Genomic DNA, 18980 nt, shown 5'->3' with positions numbered 1-18980 from the left:
TGTTTAGGTCAACTGAAATGGAGGGTCCTGTGTTTAGGTCAACTGAAATGGAGGGTCCTGTGTTTAGGTCAACTGAAATGGAGGGTCCTGTGTTTAGGTCAACTGAAATGGAGGGTCCTGTGTTTAGGTCAACTGAAATGGAGGGTCCTGTGTTTAGGTCAACTGAAATGGAGGGGTCCTGTGTTTAGGTCAACTGAAATGGAGGGTCCTGTGTTTAGGTCAGCTGAAATGGAGGGTCCTGTGTTTAGGTCAACTGAAATGGAGGGGTCCTGTGTTTAGGTCAACTGAAATGGAGGGTCCTGTGTTTAGGTCAACTGAAATGGAGGGGTCCTGTGTTTAGGTCAACTGAAATGGAGGGTCCTGTGTTTAGGTCAACTGAAATGGAGGGTCCTGTGTTTAGGTCAACTGAAATGGAGGGTCCTGTGTTTAGGTCAACTGAAATGGAGGGTCCTGTGTTTAGGTCAACTGAAATGGAGGGTCCTGTGTTTAGGTCAACTGAAATGGAGGGTCCTGTGTTTAGGTCAACTGAAATGGAGGGTCCTGTGTTTAGGTCAACTGAAATGGAGGGTCCTGTGTTTAGGTCAACTGAAATGGAGGGTCCTGTGTTTAGGTCAACTGAAATGGAGGGTCCTGTGTTTAGGTCAACTGAAATGGAGGGTCCTGTGTTTAGGTCAACTGAAATGGAGGGTCCTGTGTTTAGGGCAACTGAAATGGAGGGTCCTGTGTTTAGGTCAACTGAAATGGAGGGTCTTGTGTTTAGGTCAACTGAAATGGAGGTTCCTGTGTTTAGGTCAACTGAAATGGAGGGGTCCTGTGTTTAGGTCAACTGAAATGGAGGGTCCTGTGTTTAGGTCAACTGAAATGGAGGGTCCTGTGTTTAGGTCAACTGAAATGGAGGGTCCTGTGTTTAGGTCAACTGAAATGGAGGGTCCTGTGTTTAGGTCAACTGAAATGGAGGGTCCTGTGTTTAGGTCAAGTGAAATGGAGGGTCCTGTGTTTAGGTCAACTGAAATGGAGGGTCTTGTGTTTAGGTCAACTGAAATGGAGGGTCCTGTGTTTAGGTCAACTGAAATGGAGGGTCCTGTGTTTAGGTCAACTGAAATGGAGGGTCCTGTGTTTAGGTCAACTGAAATGGAGGGTCCTGTGTTTAGGTCAACTGAAATGGAGGGTCCTGTGTTTAGGTCAACTGAAATGGAGGGTCCTGTGTAAGGTAAATTGAAGTGGGGTGTAGACTAGATAGTGTAATGCGGGGGTGTGACTGTCTGTAGATGAAGAGATGGCCATTCAGAGGGGTAAAGCCACACCCACCCTCTGGGCAGTTTAGGTCAGGTTAGTGGGATGAAAGAGCTCGTTGACTCGTTCCCACCGGTCTGCCTGCATACATATGATACCCAACTATCTCTGTACGGTGTGAAAACGTCAATGGATATCAGTCATATGATCTAATATGATCTCTGTGAAATGTCCAAATCAAATGCACTGGTTCTTTGTAGTGCTTGCCTGGTTTAACAGTGTTGATCATAAAATTGAATATTCATCATCTTCATTATTATAAAGTTGATGTTTATTTATTAAGGTCAGAAGAATTCATCTCTGTTTTTGTGATTGAAAAAAATGTATCTGTAAGATAATTTGCATATCAAATACGACCAGCCCATGTTCTTGTTTAGAAAATGGGATTTAACGAAGCCATGGCTGAATACAAAAACAAATGTCACGTAGAAATATGTCAGGGAAACATTTAATGAGTCCCGACCTAAAGGCCAACTGCCAGTTTAAAATGTAAAACGTTCCTTTTGAAAAAGAACCCTTGCCTTGTCGAGCTTCTGTTGTTGACATATTTGGCCACCAGGTGGACACCTACTCCAGTGTTCCTGTATGTCCCTGCTGTACTTTTCCACACTCTTTCAATTCAATCCCATTCTTGCTTTTATGCTTTTTGTGTGACTCCACCAAGAGGTTAGAAGAAACATTTAGACACTTTATTTTTGCTGTCTTTATTTGTTTGTGCACATTTGCAGCACATCAGTAACAAATACTGTAGGCTTATACAACAATGCAACATTCTCAATAACTAGGAACACTGAACAATTTGAGTTCACATTGAGTAAAAGCCTTATAGATGTGTAATATAATAAATCTATCCACTGTAAATGATTAAGAGGGAGCTTTCCCGTTTAAAAATGATCCGGTGTGATTGGTTCTGAAACAGGGATTGTGGTCCAACCTGAAAAGCCACAGCCTCGGGTGCTGTACAGACCTGCATTCTGGACACTTTATATGAAGTCTCTTTGATCTCTTCCATTGTGAATCCCTTTGTTTTTCCTGTGTAATTGAATCTGCAAGGTGAGACATTGTCCCAAAACACTTTCACTCACCTATTCATATATGGTCTCTCTCTCTCTCTCTCTCTCTCTCTCTCTCTCTCTCTCTCTCTCTCTCTCTCTCTCTCTCTCTCTCTCTCTCTCTCTCTCTCTCTCTCTCTCTCTTCTCTCTCTCTCTCTCTCCTCTCTCTCTCCTTTCACTCCAGGCAGATGGCCTTTGTACAGGTGAGTCATCGGCAGAGGTTTCATCTGGTTAGGATCCCTGTCACAGGACGTTACCTTAACTGGAACCAACCTTCTGAACAGGATGAGTCAACCACGGTGTCCCAAATGGCACCCTATTCCCTATATAGTGCCCTACTTTCGACCAGGTCCCACAGGACTCTGGTCAAAAGTAGTGCACTATGCAGAAATAGGGTGTAATTTGGGACTCAGAGCCAAGATGCTCCTTTCCTCTATCAAAGCAAGACGTACCCCTACTGTACACTAATTTTAATTTGTTTTCCTGATCAATCGATTGAAAGGTATAACAAGCAACACATTGAACTGGTTGATTGTCTCATGTGACGGGGGGGGGGGGACATGATGCCACTGGCCTGGTCCTAGATCTGTTTGTTGTGTCTTGCCAACTTCTGTGTTGATTGTTTAAAAGGAAATCCCTAGACAGAACAAAAAAAGACCTGGGACGAGACTAAGAGGACACGAAGAAAAGGCAAAACAGAGTTCTTTCAGTCAGGAGTTTCTTTTGTGTGGAGAACGGCCAGCTAGCCAGCTACAGCAGGCTCCCTAGCCATGTGACTCTGCTGCTTGCCTTTGATGATTTCCAAAGGCAGCTGTCCATGAGTTCCCCACTCTAAATCCCAGGTCGAGGTTTAACCGTGTTTGATGTGGTGATCTACTTTATGTCTTACCAAGGGAGCAAATCAGATCTGTACCACCTGAACTCTCTTTGGCTCCTGTATGAAAATAAACACCTGCTCCAGAGAAGCCAACGCTTGGCTTGAATCTGTACCCACACCAGCCACTGACAAAGACTCTAGGCCCCAGGATGACCCAGGAAAATCACATGACCTGCCCTTTATTTGTCCCCCCCCCCCACTCTATCAAAACCCTTCATCTAATATACATCTATGGCTCTGTTTTAGACAGGTACAGTACATGTTTCTTCATTACAGATGTGTATTGTGTATTTCCGGTTGGTTTAAATGTGCATGCGAATGGTTCCTCCTTGCAATCCACTGGGAAAACCCTGTGGGAAGACCACCTATGATGTGCTGTCCTATATGTAATGATAAGGCAGATAAACGCCAGTAAAGTGGAGAAGTTGATCAGCTCAGTGACAGTGGCTGGTGGAATACTGCATGTGTGTACTGATTAGCGGGATTCAGTTCCTGTGTGTCACATCAAAAAGAGTCCACCATCGCTGACACCATCCATCCACTGTGTGGAACCTTAATTCCACTCCCAGGTCCAGCTTCAGATGTCCCCAATGAAAGGAAACAAAGCCCTAGCTACTATACTTGTTGTGCTAGGACCCTGAGAGTATGGCATGCATCAGATAGAATTAATGATCTGAGTACAGAGAGGTTTTTCATGTCCCAACGTGTGTCAGTCTATCATTGGGGGAATTGTTCACGTGAGATTTTTACAAGGAGGCATTACCTTGAAAAGTCGATCACAATCTGTGTCAAAGGAATAAGGGTCATCGCATTCTTTATGCCTCTGCCATTTAAGATCGAAATTGAATTACTTTACTACCCAAATTGTTTTATGATAATGGACTGATATGGCACACATCTTCAAAGGAATGTTTGAGAATTCATTTCAACAGCTTAGGTTTGATTTCATCTGATGTAATCTAATTTAATGGTTCACTTGGTAAACCCAAAACAGAGGCAGGAACTCAGTTTCATTTAGACTAGCTAGACCTACAAAAAAGGGGATTGGTGGTAGGAGGAAGGAGTGGGGCCCCAGGCTAAAGGTATGTGGGGATTGTAAACCAGCTAGAGGCAGGACTTCCCAGAAACATGAACGTTTCCACCTTTTGGCTCAATCCTCCCGAAATAAGCCCGGCTAGCCCAAGGCAAAGTCATCCAGTTGTAACTCGTATCCGGCCTATCAGCGTCTAGGATCTGGGGTAAGGCAGATTCAGGAGGAGGACACAGTGTCCCACATGAGTTGCAGTGTATACAGACACTAGAAGCATCTCAAATGGCACCCTATTCCCTATATAGTGCACTACTTTTCACCAGAGCATACATAGGGAGTAGGGTGCAATTTGGGACGAAGCCACTATCATGTCAGTAGTCCATGTAGAAAATAAAAGATTTGTATGTGAGTTAGTGGACTGAATCATTTTAACGCAGGTGGTGCTTAGAGAAAATGACACTGAACCATTGAATACCCTTAGATGTGATATTGTGTTTCTCTCAATTGCCAACAGATAACATCTAAATTACAGGACAAGACCAGTCAAGAGCCTCACAGCCTCTATGTTAGCTACCATCAACAATACAGATCAATGATGCATAGATGCCAAAAACATCAAAGCAGAACTGAGACAGTCGGTCAGTGAACAGTGCATCAAAGCAGAACTGAGACAGTCGGTCAGTGAACAATGCATCAAAGCAGAACTGAGACAGTCGGTCAGTGCATCAAAGCAGAACTGAGACAGTCAGTCAGTGCATCAAAGCAGAATTGAGACAGTCGGTCAGTGAACAGTGCAATAAAGCAGAACTGAGACAGTCGGTTAGTGAACAATGCATCAAAGCAGAACTGAGACAGTCGGTCAGTGAACAATGCATCAAAGCAGAACTGAGACAGTCGGTCAGTGAACAGTGCATCAAAGCAGAACTGAGACAGTCGGTCAGTGAACAATGCATCAAAGCAGAACTGAGACAGTCGGTCAGTGCATCAAAGCAGAACTGAGACAGTCGGTCAGTGCATCAAAGCAGAACTGAGACAGTCGGTCAGTGCATCAAAGCAGAACTGAGACAGTCGGTCAGTGAACAGTGCATCAAAGCAGAACTGAGACAGTCGGTCAGTGAACAATGCATCAAAGCAGAACTGAGACAGTCGGTCAGTGCATCAAAGCAGAACTGAGACAGTCAGTCAGTGCATCAAAGCAGAACTGAGACAGTCGGTCAGTGCATCAAAGTAGAACTGAGACAGTCGGTCAGTGAACAGTGCATCAAAGTAGAACTGAGACAGTCTGTCAGTGCATCAAAGCAGAACTGAGACAGTCGGTCAGTGCATCAAAGCAGAACTGAGACAGTCGGTCAGTGCATCAAAGTATAACTGAGACAGTCGGTCAGTGCATCAAAGCAGAACTGAGACAGTCGGTCAGTGCATCAAAGCAGAACTGAGACAGTCGGTCAGTAAACAGTGCATCAAAGCAGAACTGAGACAGTCAGTCAGTGCATCAAAGCAGAACTGAGACAGTCGGTCAGTGAACAGTGCATCAAAGTAGAACTGAGACAGTCGGTCAGTGCATCAAAGCAGAACTGAGACAGTCGGTCAGTGAACAGTGCATCAAAGCAGAACTGACAGTCGGTCAGTGCATCAAAGCAGAACTGAGACAGTCTGTCAGTGCATCAAAGCAGAACTGAGACAGTCGGTCAGTGCATCAAAGCAGAACTGAGACAGTCGGTCAGTGAACAATGCATCAAAGCAGAACTGAGACAGTCGGTCAGTGCATCAAAGCAGAACTGAGACAGTCGGTCAGTGAACAGTGCATCAAAGCAGAACTGAGACAGTCAGTCAGTGCATCAAAGTAGAACTGAGACAGTCGGTCAGTAAACAGTGCATCAAAGTAGAACTGAGACAGTCTGTCAGTGCATCAAAGCAGAACTGAGACAGTCGGTCAGTGCATCAAAGCAGAACTGAGACAGTCGGTCAGTGAACAGTGCATCAAAGCAGAACTGAGACAGTCGGTCAGTAAACAGTGCATCAAAGTAGAACTGAGACATTCAGTCAGTGCATCCAAGCAGAACTGAGACAGTCGGTCAGTAAACAGTGCATCAAAGCACCGCTGCCGCCCCAGACTGGGCACCCTCGTTGCGGGCCCCGGACTGGGCACCCTCGTTGCAGGCCCCGGACTGGGCACCCTCGTTGTGGGCCCCAGACTGGGCACCCTCGTTGCAGGCCCCGGACTGGGCACCCTCGTTGCAGGCCCCAGACTGGGCACCCTCTTTGTGGGCCCCAGACTGGGCACCTCGCCGGGCCCCAGACTGGAGGCCCTCAAAACATAGAAACACAAAATCATAGAAAACAACATAGAATGCCCACCCCAAATCACACCCTGACCAAAACAAATAGAGACATTAAAAGGCTCTCTAAGGTCAGGGCGTGACAGTTATCAGGTCTACAGTGCGCTAGAAGGATGTACTACAGATTCGCCAGGTGCCACATAGACTAATCCCATTGGTCAAAAGTAGTGCATGAAATAGTCAAGTATGTGTGATCACGTTTAACTTCTTAATCTCACAGTATTTAGGATGCAGGAACAGAGTCACTTTACTGTCTGTCTGGACACAATCAGCTCATTGGTCTCTATGGCTACTCTAGTAGATGATGCCTCTTCACTGATAAGATCATAGAGATTCTATAGATTCTTGTCAGAGATCACTTCCTGTCTTTGACAAAAATCCCCCACAAAGTGGAGTTTCCTGTGTCTGTAGATGAGTGGATTTCCTAGTACACACTGTCATAGCACAAACTTTTTATGTAAGTGTGTACTTTGTAGTACACAGACATTTCATAGTACACCTCTACTCTTTATGTGAATGTGTAGGTAGGTCTGCTATGACCGCATAGGCTCTGTTTGTACAGTAAAGTATGTGGGTGTGTACATACTGTACCTATGAAATAATGTCTGTGAGACGTCCTAATATTTAGACTCAGTAGGCTCTTACAGTGTATGTCTGAATGCACGAAAACATTAAGGCTGAGTGAATCACTATAAGTTGGCACCAGTTGGACCGTCAGACTAAACAAAGGCTCTGCGGGTTGGAACTCTGATGTCATTCTATGAAGCCATAGTAATTTCAGGCAGGTTGGAACTCTGATGTCTTTTCTATGAAGCCATACTAATTTCAGGCAGGTTGGAACTCTGATGTCTTTTCTATGAAGCCAAAGTCATTTCAGGCAAGTTGGGACTCTGATGTCTTTTCTATGAAGCCAAAGTCATTTCAGGCAAGTTGGGACTCTGATGTCTTTTCTATGAAGCAATAGTCATTTCAGACAGGTTGGGACTCTGATGTCTTTTCTATGAAGCCAAAGTCATTTCAGGCAGGTTGGGACTCTGATGTGTTTTCTATGAAGCCAAAGTAATTTCAGGCAGGTTGGGACTCTGAAGTATTTTCTATGAAGCCATAGTCATTTCAGGCAGGTTGGGACTCTGATGTCATTCTATAGAGCCATAGTATTTTCGGTGCCCTTTCTCTATTCATGTCTACTCTCCTATTAATTTTCCACAACAGGCCACCTATAGAGCCAACAGACAGTACTATGACACTACACGGGACAGTACCTATTAATTTTCCACAACAGGCCACCTATAGAGCCAACAGACAGTACTATGACACTACAGGACAGTGCCGTAATACAACAGGCCACCTATAGAGCCAACAGACAGTACTATGACACTACACAGGACAGTGCCGTAGTACAACAGGCCACCTATAGAGCCAACAGACAGTACTATGACACTACACGGGACAGTACCGTAGTACAAGAGGCCACATGATGTAGTAGAACAGCCCTTGTCCCTCCCACCTTTGTAAACTTACTTACCCAGTTCAAAAGGGACTCAGCACACAATAACTACCTGTACCCCCTCCTCATAGAGAATAGTAACATGAATAGTAACACAGGGAATAGTAACATGAATAGTAACATAATGAATATTAACTTAGTGAAAAGTAACACAGGGAATAGTAACATGAATAGTAACATAGTGAATAGTAACATGAATAGTAACATAGTGAATAGTAACCTGAATAGTAACATAGTGAATAGTAACATGAATAGTAACATGAATAGAAACATGAATAGTAACATGAATAGTAACATAGTGAATAGTAACATGACCAGTAACATGAATAGTAACATGACCAGTAACATGAATAGTAACATAGTGAATAGTAACATAAATAGTAACATAGTGAATAGTAACATGAATATTAACATGAATAGTAACGTAGTGAATAGTAACATAGTGAATAGTAACATGAATAGTAACACAGTGAATAGTAACATGAATAGTAACATGAATAGTAATATAGTGAATAGTAACATGAATAGTAACATGAATAGTAACATGAATAGTAACATAGTGAATAGTAACATGAATAGTAACATGAATAGTAACATTAATAGTAACATGAATAGTAACATTAATAGTAACATAGTGAATAGTAACATGAATAGTAACACAGTGAATAGTAACATGAATAGTAACATGAATAGTAACACAGTGAATAGTAACATAGTGAATAGTAACATGAATAGTAACATGAATAGTAACATAGTGAATATGTAAGTCGCTCTGGATAAGAGCGTCTGGTAAATGATTTAAATGTAAATGTAAATGTAGTAAGTCAGTGAATAGTAACATGAATAGTAACATGAATAGTAACATAGTGAATAGTAACATGAATAGTAACATAGTGAATAGTAACATGAATAGTAACATAGTGAATAATAACATGAATAGCAACATGAATAGTAACATAGTGAATAGTAACATGAATAGTAACATAGTGAATAGTAACATGAATAGTAACATATGAATAGTAACATGAATAGCAACATGAATAGTAACATAGTGAATAGTAACATGAATAGTAACACAGTGAATAGTAACATGAATAGTAACATGAATAGTAACATGAATAGTAACATAGTGAATAGTAACATAGTGAATAGTAGCATAGTGAATAGTAACATGAATAGTAACACAGTGAATAGTAACATGAATAGAAACATAGTGAATAGTAACATAGTGAATAGTAACATGAATAGAAACATAGTGAATAGTAACATAGTGAATAGTAACATGAATAGTAACATGAATAGTAACATAGTGAATAGTAACATGAATAGTAACATGAATAGTAACATTAATAGTAACATAGTGAATAGTAACATGAATAGTAACACAGTGAATAGTAACATGAATAGTAACATGAATAGTAACATGAATAGTAACATAGTGAATAGTAACATGAATAGTAACATAGTGAATAATAACATGAATAGTAACATGAATAGTAACATAGTGAATAGTAACATGAACAGTAACACGAATAGTACCATAGTGAATAGTAACATAGTGAATAGTAACATGAATAGTAACATGAATAGTAACATAGTGAATAGTAACATGAATAGTAACATGAATAGTAACACAGTGAATAGTAACATGAATAGTAACATGAATAGTAACATGAATAGTAACATAGTGAATAATAACATGAATAGTAACATGAATAGTAACATAGTGAATAGTAACATGAACAGTAACATGAATAGTACCATAGTGAATAGTAACATAGTGAATAGTAACATGAATAGTAACATGAATAGTAACATAGTGAATAGTAACATGAATAGTAACATAGTGAATAGTAACATGAATAGTAACATAGTGAATAGTAACATAGTGAATAGTAACATGAATAGTAACATAGTGAATAGTAACATGAATAGTAACATAGTGAATAGTAACATGAATAGTAACATAGTGAATAGTAACATAGTGAATAGTAACATAGTGAATAGTAGCATAGTGAATAATAACATGAATAGTAACACAGTGAATAGTAACATGAATAGAAACATAGTGAATAGTAACATAGTGAATAGTAACATAGTGAATAGTAACATAGTGAATAGTTACATGAATAGAAACATAGTGAATAGTAACATGAATAGTAACATGAATAGTAACAGTAACATGGTGAATAGTAATGTTGTGAAGAGTAACATGAATAGTAACATATTGAAGTGTAACATGGTGAATAGTAACATAGTGAATTGTAACATTGTGAATAGTAACATAGTGAATTTTAACATAGTGAATAGTAACATAGTGGATAGTAAAATGAGTAATACCATAGTGAATAGTAACATAGTGAATAGTAACACAGTGAATAGTTACATAGTGAGTAGTAACATAGTGAATAGTAACATAGTGAATAGCAACATAGTGAATAGCAACATGAATAGTAACATAGTGAATAGCAACATGAAAAGTAACATAGTGAATAGTAACATGAATAGTAACATAGTGAATAGTAACATAGTGAATAGTAACATAGTGAATAGCAACATGAATAGTAACATAGTGAATAGCAACATGAATAGTAACATAGTGAATAGTAACATAGTGAATAGTAACATAGTGAATAGTAACATAGTGAATAGTAACATGAATAGTAACATAGTGAATAGTAACATAGTGAATAGTAACATAGTGAATAGTAACATAGTGAATAGTAACATAGTGAATAGTAACATAGTGAATAGTAACATGAATAGTAACATAGTGAATAGTAACATAGTGAATAGTAACATGAATAGTAACACATATATACAATGGACACATATATACAAATGACTAATATATATGAATATATACAGTACCAGTCAAAAGTTTGGACACACCTATTCATTTAAGGGTTTTTCTTTATTTTATTATTTTCTACATTGCTGAAAAGATTTGGCATGGGTCCTCAGATCCTCAAAAGGTTTTACAGCTGTACAATGGAGAGCATCCTGACTGGTTGCAACACTGCCTAGTAATGGCAAATGCTTGGCCTCCGACACTACAGAGGGCACTACAGAGGGTAGTGCTAACGGCCCAGTACATCACCGGGGCCAAGCTTTCTGCCATCCAGGATCTCTATACCAGGCGGTGTCAGAGGAAGTCTAGGTCCAAGAGGATTCTAAACAGCTTCTACCCCAAGCCATAAGACTCTTGAACAGCTAATCAAATGGCTACCCAGACTATTTGCTGCTGCTACTCTCTGATATTATCTATGCATAGCCACTTTAATAACTTTAATAACCCGACCTGCATGTACATCATTTTGTTGTGAAACAGGAAGCCGATTCAAGAGTTAATTTTGGATTGGAGATGTTTAATGTGAGTCTGGAAGGAGAGTTTGCAGTCTAGCCAGACACCAAGGTATTTGTAGTTGTTCACATATTCTAAGTCAGAACTGTCCAGAGTAGTGATGCTAGTCGGGTGGGCGGGTATGGGCAGCAAACGGTTGAAAAGCATGCATTTGGTTTTACTAAGGGCCAGATGTATAGAGAATGGTGTCGTCTGCGTAGCGGTGGATCAGGGAATCACCCGCAGCAAGAGCGACATAATTGATTTTGGATTGGAGAGGTTTGATATGAGTCTGGAAGGAGAGTTTGCAGTCTAACCAGACACCTAGGTATTTATAGTTGTGCACATATTCTAGGTCGGAACCATCCAGGGTGGTAATGCCAGTCGGGCGTGCGGGTGCGAGCAGCAAATGGTTGAAAAGCATGCATTTGGTTTTACTAGCGTTTAAGAGCAGTTGGAGGCCACGGAAGGAGTGTTGTATGGCATTGAAGCTCGTTTGGATGTTAGTTAGCACAGTACCCAAGGAAGGGCCAGAAGATACAGAATGATGTTGTCTGCGTAGAGGTGGATCAGGGAATCGCCCACAGCAAGAGCGACATCATTGTTATATACAGAGAAAAGACTCGGCCCGAGAATTGAACCCTGTGGTACCCCCATAGAGACTGCCAGAGATCCGGACAACATGCGCTCCAATTTAACACACTGAACTCTGTCTGCAAAGTAGTTGGTGAACCAGGCAAGGCAGTCATTAGAAAAACCGAGGCTACTGAGTCTGCCGATAAGAATACGGTGATTGACAGAGTTGAAAGCCTTGGCCAGGTTGATGAAGACGGCTGCACAGTACTGTCTTTTATGGATGGCGGTTATGATATCGTTTAGTACCTTGAGCGTGGCTGAGGTGCACCCGTGACCGGCTCGGAAACCGGATTGCACAGCGGAGAAGGTACGGTGGGATTCAAGATGGTCAGTGATCTGTTTGTTGACTTGGCTTTCGAAGACCATAGATAGGCAGGGCAGGATGGATATAGGTCTGTAACAGTTTGGGTCTAGGGTGTCACCCCCTTTGAAGAGGCTTTCCAATCTTTAGGGATCTCAGATGATACGAAAGAGAGGTTGAACAGGCTGGTAATAGGGGTTGCAACAATGGTGGTGCATAGTTTTAGAAAGGTCCAGATTGTCAAGCCCAGCTGATATGTACGGGTCCAGGTTTTGCAGCTCTTTCGGAACTCCTGCTGTCTGGATTTGGGTGAGGGAGAATCTGGGGAGGCTTGGTGCAAGTAGCTGCGGGGGGAGCTGTTGGCCGGGGTTGGAGTAGCCAGTAGGAAGGCATGGCCAGTCGTTGAGGATAGGATAAAGTAATCCTTCTCACCCCCCCCCCCTTAAAAGATTTAGATGCACTATTGTAAAGTGGCTGTTCCACTGGATGTCATAAGGTGAATGCACCAATTTGTAAGTCGCTCTGGATAAGAGCATATGCTAAATGACTTAAATGTAAATGTTAAATGTTGAGAAATGCTTATTGAAATTTTTGATTATCATCGATTTATCAGTGGTGACCGTTTTACCTAGCCTCAGTGCAGTGGACAGCTGGGAGGAGGTGCTCTTGTTCTCCATGGACTTTAGTGTCCCAGAACCTTTTGGAGTTAGAGCTACAGGATGCAAATTTCTGACTGACTGCATGTATTGGTTCCTGACTTCCCTGAACAGTTGCGTATCGTAGGGACTATTCGATGCTATTGCAGTCCGCCACAGGATGTTTTTGTGCTGGTCAAGGGCAGTCAGGTCTGGAGTGAACCAAGGGCTATATCTGTTCTTAGTTCTATATTTTTGAACGGGGCATGCTTATCTAAGATGGTGAGGAAATTACTTTTAAAGAATGACCAGGCATCCTTGACTGATGGGATAAGGTCAATATTCTTCCAGGATACCCGGGCCAGGTCGATTAGAAAGGCCTTCTCGCAGAAGTGTTTTAGGGAGTTTTTTACAGCGATGAGGGGTGGTTGTTTGACCACAGACCCATAGCGTATCCTGAGATCCTGATTGAATACAGCGGAGGTGTATTTGGAGGGCAAGGTGGTCAGGATAATGTCTATGAGGGTGCCCATGTTTACGGATTTAGGGTTGTACCTAGATGGGGGGAGATCATTTCACAAATGGTGTCCAGGGCACAGCTGGGAGCGGAGGGGGACGATAGCAGGTGGCAGCAGTGAGAGACTTATTTCTGGAGAGAGTCATTTTTAAAATTAGAAGTTCAAACTGTTTGGGTATAGACCTGGAAAGTATGACAGAACTTTGCAGACTATCTCTGCAGTAGATTGCAACTCCTCCCCCTTTGGCAGTTCTATCTTGACGGAAAAGGTTGTAGTTGGGTATGGAAATCTCAGAATTGTTGGTGGCCTTCCTAAGCCAGGATTCAGACACGGCAAGGACATCAGGGTTGGTGGAGTGTGCTAAAGCAGTGACTAAAACAAACTTAGGGAGGAGACTTCTGATATTGACATCCATGAAACCAAGGCTTTTTCGATCACAGAAGTTAACAAATGAGGGTGCCTGGGGACAAGCAGGGCACGGCGTCGGCAACACGGCGTGTAAAGTTAGTAGCCCGGGGCTAGTAGAAGTGTCTGCTCCGATGTCCGACGGAGGCCAGTTGAAGGCACAGTGGATGAGGTATTCGTAGGCAGACCTGTCGTGGTGGTGCGGCAGGGCGCCGTGTCGACAAAGGATCCAAGCCAGATGGCGAAAGAGGTATTGTAGTTGTAGTAATTTAGTTTTCTAGCCGGGAGATGCGCCTGGCTAACTGGTGCTAGCTTCGGGGCAGGGGCGTTAGCCACTATAGCCACTCGATGGCAGCAGTGATCCTGTGTCCAGAGGTTACAGCAAGGATCTACTGGATCCAGTAGTGTGTTCTAGCCGTGTTTGGGTGGAGTCCGGGTGAACAACTGAGTAGGCCGGGAGGTGGGCCTCAGGGATAGCTTCGGTACTGGGTAACTCGGTGGGTGCTAGCTAGCTGTGAAGATCAGGAGTAATGGTCCAGGGATTAAGGAAGGAATCCAGCGTTGTAGTGGAGAGACAGTCCGTTACTGGTAGGCTAGCGAGTATTATCCAGGCAAAACAATTAAAAAGGGCTGTTATCTGTGCAGAAGGTAAAGGCCACTAGCAGTGGCTAACAATGACTAAATAGCTTCTAGCTAATTAGCTGGTTAGCTTCTGATGACTAGGTGGTTCTTGCTATAAGGTTTAAAAATGAAAAATAATAGCAGTTCCGTATCACATTGGTTGAGGCAGGTTACCGGAAGGTATAATTGAACTAAAATGGAGAAGAGATTGAAAATAAAATTGAAATATATACAAAAGAATACAAAAAATACAAAAGTACACGAGAGGATGAACAAAACACGTCTGCACTGATACGCCATCTTGGTGTTCAATAGTCGGCAGGGGGCGGCAGGGTAGCCTAGTGGTTAGAGCGTTGGACTAGTAACCGGAAGGTTTCAAGTTCAAACCCCCGAGCTGACAAGGTCCAAATCTGTTGTTCTGCCCCTGAACAGGCAGTTAACTGACTTGCCTAGTTAAATAAAGGTCAAATAAAAATGAAAATAAATCAAAATAGTGACCCCCCCAGGGTCTTAATCTGGTTTCCAGTACTAAACAGCTACGTCTCTTTGAAAATCCTGGTCTAGACAAACACCTTGTCAGTCCAGTTACCATATAAGGCTGCACTGTACTATATTCACACTCAGAGCAAAACATACTTTATTGTATAAACTCTACTACACAAAATGGACTTCCAGTCGGCGAAACATTAAGAGGAGAATGGGGAAAAGGGAAAAGATCCTTTGTAATCTTTAGAACATAACGTGTTGATCCATCTGCTTCTGTGTGTGTCCAATGCTAACAGGTTAAACCACAACTGTTCCGTGGGTTACAGAAGCCAGGACGGCGTCCCAAAGGGAAGCCGATAGGGAACAGGGTGCCATTTGGGATGTGTGTCCAGAGCACTAGCTGTGCCCAGGGAAAGAGATTACGTAATGGGTACTAGACTGTGCCAGCCAGCCAACCACTGACTGACTGCATGGTTAAAAATTACAGGGCATCTCCGAAGTAAAGCATGGGGTGGGTACACTCTGTGCATGAACAAACAGGAAACATTTGTGGCTGATGAGATCTGTCACTAAAGAATGACAATTTTGTTCTTTCCGTGATCCCCTCTCCGTTTCTATGTTGAGTTTGATTGCAATGGCATTCGGCCATGTTGTCTATAATCATAATGCAAACGTTCGAGTATATTTGGTCCTGAGCTAAAGGGAAGTCAATTTTATTTGGTCATTTTGGATTCCAGTGTTATACTGTAGTAATGTAATGTAATTTGTATGAAGTGTTATTAATTTGTTTATATTTAGGAAAGTTTCATTTATTTCTACTCATATCATCTTTGTGAAAATCATTTTGTCTCACCAGGTCAATCACTAATTGGACCTTAATCCACGGAGACATAATATTATGGTATAAGCAGATGTTATACAATATTATGGTATAAGCCCGTGTTTACTAAACCCAGTAGTTCAGGTATACTGATAGTCTAACTTCTAAAACCTTGTTTTCTTACAGTAGTTCAGGTATACTGATAGTCTAACTTCTAAAACCTTGTTTTCTTACAGTAGTTCAGGTATACTGATAGTCTAACTTCTAAAACCTTGTTTTCTTACAGTAGTTCAGGTATACTGATAGTCTAACTTCTAAAACCTTGTTTTCTTACAGTAGTTCAGGTATACTGATAGTCTAACTTCTAAAACCTTGTTTTCTTACAGTAGTTCAGGTATACTGATAGTCTAACTTCTAAAACCTTGTTTTCTTACAGTAGTTCAGGTATACTGATAGTCTAACTTCTAAAACCTTGTTTTCTTACAGTAGTTCAGGTATACTGATAGTCTAACTTCTTATTTCTTTCTTTCTTGCGCTCTATCTCTCTCTCTTTCTCTTACTCTCTCAGGACGCTCTTTCTTTCTCTCTCTCTCTCTCTCTCTCTCTCTCTCTCTCTCTCTCTCTCTCTCTCTCTCTCTCTCAACTGTCTCATCTCTCAACTCCTCTCTTTTCCCTGTTCCCCCCCTCTCCCAAGTGTATTGAGGCCGGGGATCGGGTAGCAACAACGGATGCCCCCATTTCCCTTGCCTGTAGTTTCAGTGCCGAGCTGAACTGCTCTCTCACGTTTTGCTCTTGGGGGGCCTCTTATTTATGGGTTAGTTGACGAGTCTCAGATGAATGATACCGTTTAAGATTCCGGGAAAGGGGAATGCGTCCCAAATGGCACCCTATTCCCTACATAGTGCACTACTTTTGACCAGAGCCCTATGGGGTCAGATCAAAAGGAGTGCGCTATAAAGGGAATAGGGTGCCATTTGGGATGCAGACAGGAGTCCAAACAGTAAAACAGCTCCTTCCCATCTGTCCTTACCTGTACCTCTGGGACCTGGACACAATGGCTACTTCATCAAGCACTGTACTCTACTGTTTTTCACCAAGCACATTTCAAAGACCTTTAAATATCCTGGGATTCTCTGACCAGTATAACACCATAGGATGAAACACCGGAGGTCTAGACCGACGCATTTACAACCTGACTGTTGTTCCTCCTCTCTCTCCCTCAGAGAGTTCTAGAATGGGGAAGAAACCAGTTGCACTGGGGCAGTTTAATCTGCCTTGGAGTTCAGCAGGTTCTAGCTAAGCCAGCTAACAGTGTTGGAAAGTAGTTTGTGTGTTTCAAGTTTCAAGTGTTATTAGTTGTATATACGGGATACACATGTTATACAGCCTCCAAACAAATGCTTACGCACAGGTTCCTTCTCGACAATGCAACAACACTAAATAGTAAAATCTAAGAATAAGAACATAAAGTAAACATCTCAGTAGAATATAATAGACATTTTAGCATACGTATAATACAGGAACGATGCACCTGGTCAGGAGGCTCTCGATGGTGCAGCGGTAGTATCTGGCGAAGACTCAGGGTGACATGCCAGATTTCTTCAGACACCTTTAGGAAGTAGAGACGCTGTTGCACCCTCTTGACAAAAGTGGTGGTGTTGGTGGCCCATGTCGAGTCCTCAGTGATGAGGACCAGGAGGAACTCAACTTGCACGTATGGCTTGCATGTGTGATTGTGTGTGTTTGAACAGAAGCATTCCAAAGGGGTGAGACCGAGACTACCTGACTTCCCCACCATGTTTAGCAGATCAGGTCACTGGGCTTAAACCATGCAGGTCCTGATCTCTGGGTCACTGGGTTTAAACCGTGCAGGTCCTGATCTCTGGGTCACTGGGCTTAAACCATGCAGGTCCTGATCTCTGGGTCACTGGGCTTAAACCTGTTGTGTAAACCATGGTATAGACACCCAGGTAAAGGGGTGTGTGTCCTGTTACAAAGTGAGTAAGTGTGTGTGTGTGTGTGTGTGTGTGTGTGTGTGTGTGTGTGTGTGTGTGTGTGTGTGTGTGTGTGTGTGTGTGTGTGTGTGTGTGTGTGTGTGTGTGTGTGTGTGTGTGTGTGTGTGTGTGTGTGTGTGTGTGTGTGTGTGTGTGTGTGTGTGTGTGTGTGTATCTGTGTGTTTGTGTGTGTGTCCGACTGTGTATATCTGTGTGTGTGTATCTGTGTGTCTGTGTATCTGTGTGTGTGTGTCTGTCTCTGTGTGTGTGTGTGTGTCTGTGTATATCTGTGTGTGTGTGTGTATCTGTGTGTCTGTGTATCTGTGTGTGTGTGTGTGTGTCTGTCTCTGTGTGTGTGTGTGTGTGTGTCTGTGTGTGTATCTGTGTGTCTGTGTATCTGTGTGTGTGTGTGTGTGTGTGTGTGTGTGTGTGTGTGTGTGTGTGTGTGTGTGTGTGTGTGTGTGTGTGTGTGTGTGTGTGTGTGTGTGTGTGTGTGTGTGTGTGTGTGTGTGTGTGTGTGTGTGTGCGCGTGCGTGGGTCCTGAAGAGGCCAGTCCTCTCCCAGAACCCACTGGATCTCTAATGATAGCCTCTGAAGTACGGAGCTGTTCTTCTCTCATCAGAGCCTCAGAGACCTCAGCAGGATGGGACACTGTCCATAATCTACCCACATAGGCAACTCAGGCTCCCATCTCTTGCTGTTAGTGGTGAGCTGGCAAAAACCTTGCACCCAGTGAGCCTTGAAGAGACTCAGGAGACTCAAGAGAGGCACTTCTAGGCCTTGTCCCAAATGTCACCTTATTTACTATCAGGTATAGTGCACTACTATCGACCAGGGCCTATAGGACTCTGGTCAGAAGTAGTGCCCTATCTAGGGAAAAGGGTGTGCACTCAGAAAAGAACACTGACTTAGGATCTTGTGACATCAGATGAGCTGGATGAGGAGCGACCGACCGATCAACCACGTTATATAGATGACATCTGTCTAGTGCAGCACCACCACCGCAGAGCCAGATGCCCATCATAGCAGGGTTTCCATGTCAAATTTCCTACATGCAGCGAAGGATCTCACCTCTCTCTAAGTAGTGCACTATGGAGAGGATAAGGGTGCCATTTGGGACAC

Source organism: Oncorhynchus gorbuscha, linkage group LG24, assembly GCF_021184085.1.
Source record: "Oncorhynchus gorbuscha isolate QuinsamMale2020 ecotype Even-year linkage group LG24, OgorEven_v1.0, whole genome shotgun sequence".
Taxonomy (NCBI): domain Eukaryota; kingdom Metazoa; phylum Chordata; class Actinopteri; order Salmoniformes; family Salmonidae; genus Oncorhynchus; species Oncorhynchus gorbuscha.
Note: the sequence above shows the minus strand (reverse complement) of the source record.